Below are 2,709 nucleotides of genomic sequence, written 5' to 3'. Positions count from 1 at the left end.
CTTGGGCTTAAGAAGGGGCCAAGCCCTGCCTCTTCCTGTCAGCTGACCCCCTTGGTTTCCCTGACAACCAGCACCTGTGCTGCCCTGGTGACTGGCAGTTGAGCCTCCCCCTCCTCGCCACTAGGGGTCTCTCCTGCCATTTCCACCTTTAGGCGCAGGGCACCCAAGCGCACTGCGACACAGTTAAAGTATGATATCTGTGTTTACAATTAAAACATTTTAATGCATTAGACATATTGAGCTAACCTGTGGGGATTTTATGGCTACCAAAAGCCAAAGCTTAAGTGGTGTTGAGCATCTGGATCTCAAACTGAACTCCATTGCAGGTGAAGGGGCACAGCAGGTCTTAGCAGCTCTCAGTATTTGGCCCTACATGGGCAGGAAGTGCAGTACTTCAAGGATCTCTATTGAGCAATATCACTGTTTCAAATGCACTCCCCTCTTCTCCCCACCAGCTATTCTCTTGTAACCAAAGGTCATATTATATCTGACATGGCACCTTCAAAGATGATGCGTATATTCAACAAAAACAAGGCTATAAAAGGCTTTTTCACAGTGTAACAGCTGTATGCCTGAATGCTTTAAACAGTAAAATAGTTAACAGCATGAAACACAGAGTTCTTAAACTTATATTTATGCCTAAGGATGACACTGTGTTTATAATAAGCATTTGGGGGGAATTATAAATTAGATTTTAATTTTTCTTCTTAAGTGAAAATAAAAGAAAAGGAATATTTTATGTTATAAGATGTTGAGGCAGACTGAAGGAAAACAATTGGCAGTAATTGGCAAATTAAATTGGATTGTGGAAGCTCTGATTACAGAGTCTTGGACTGAAAATTGTTTTTTTCTGGAACAAAAAGCTTAAACAGAAAGTATAGTGTTCCACTGAGAGATTAAAAGAAAGAATCTAATTTGTTCCCTTCCCTTTCTAAAATCCATGTTTCTTTTTCTGTATCAGTGTAGTTGTCTGTATTCTTTCAGGGTTCAGACTGACTGCTAATTATTTCTTCAGGCTGTACCTTATGCCCATTTAAGTCAATGTCAAAACTATCACTGACTGACAGTAAAAGCATGATCTGACCATATATCAAGGCCCCAGTATAAGACATCCAAAAATCTACTGTGCTCTGCCTCCCTCCCCTGGGCTCAGTGCCCTGCAGCTTGCTGCCCAGTAGGAAGAGGTGGTGCATACCACCGGGGCTGCGCACAGTCTCCCTCCACCAGGCTCAGTTCCCAGCACTCACAGCCCCGTGGAACTCAGGCCGGTGGCGGGAGGTGGAGCACAGCACCAGCTGTGCCCACATCTACATGGGCTGAGCTCCATGGTGCTGGAGGAGCCAATCGGAGTGCAGCCCCATGGTGGGAGGTGGGCAGAGGCAGAGCTGCACTCCCATCAGCTCAGCCAGCCCCGCAGAGCACAGCCCAGCAGCGGGAGAGGGACACAGCCAGGGCTGCGCTCCCCCTGGGCTAAGCCGTGGAGCCGCTTGGAGTGCAGCCCTGACTCTCCCCTGCCTCCCACCACCTGGCTGCTGCTATGAAACTTGAAACGTTTTGACTGGCCTCATTTTGTTTTGAGGTTGTTTTGTTTCATTTTGATTTCACTATTTCCAGCTCGAAACAAATAGAAACAGTGTCGAAAGAAAACAGCTGATGAAGCTTTGTGGAGCCCTAGTATCTCCCAGGAGCATAACTGAGGGGGAGGAGGCAACTGGGGCCAGTTACTGTCTTTCTGGAGAGAAGACAAGAGGCATAAAAATAGCAGTCGCCAGCAGCAACCAGAATGCAGAGCTACTGTGTTATGGCTCCTATCATATGCCATTTGCCTTATGAACCCAGCTAAAGAACATATGGTCTGGGAAGAAGCAGGGTGGCTGGGCTGGTACTGTCTCTGGTTGTTCTCCCTCCTGCTAGATCAGCGATTCTCAGCCATGGGGCCTGGAGTCTGTTCAAGGCAGTTGCAGGATGCCATACAATGTTAGCGCTGTTAGATGTTCACACATGGTTCACAAGATAAACCCAGAGATTTCACAAAGGAATACACATGCTTGAAAATATCCTGCCCTGTTTTGGTCTTTCTGAGTTCTTTAAAACAAAAAATTGCCCTTTTATCTTTTTCATAGTAAAAAAAAAAAGGAAGGAGAAACGAGAGCTGGCATTTTCTAAGGGGTGTCTTGAGACTAAACAGGTTGCGAACCACCCTGGTAAATTAAGCAACCCCCCTTTTATGAAATAGATTATATCTAGAATTTACTTTTATTGCTCTGTTCAAGAAAAAATTTACTAGGTGTCTCTTAAAGGCATGCTGATTTCAAGGCACAGCTCTTTGTTTATCCTAAGTTTGGATAAGTAGGATGGTGTTTTAAACACAGCATCAATGTCACCTATGTGGCCCCTTTAAACTTATAAGCAACCCAGGAGTTGCTATAGCATTACCCTGGACATTTATTAAAGTGAGATTCTTTGAAAAATGGTTGTTTCCAAAGGCCCCTTCTATGAATGCAGTCAATAGCTGCAGTAACTGCAAATAAAAAACTTTTACCTCTGTTCATTCTTGCAAACTCTATTAGCTCTGCAATGCTATCATAAAATAAGCATTACAAGCTAAATCCATATGAAACCACTACATAAGCAGCAGAAAGTAGCCTGTATATCTGCAAATGTGAGGCACTATTGTGAAATGCAAATATCTAGAACTCTTGATTCAGA

The sequence above is a fragment of the Gavialis gangeticus genome, unplaced genomic scaffold (genome assembly GCF_001723915.1).
Source record: "Gavialis gangeticus isolate Ggan-Ray unplaced genomic scaffold, GavGan_comp1, whole genome shotgun sequence".
NCBI lineage: Eukaryota > Metazoa > Chordata > Crocodylia > Gavialidae > Gavialis > Gavialis gangeticus.
The sequence above is the reverse complement of the archived record's forward strand: the minus strand, read 5'-3'. Positions refer to the sequence as shown.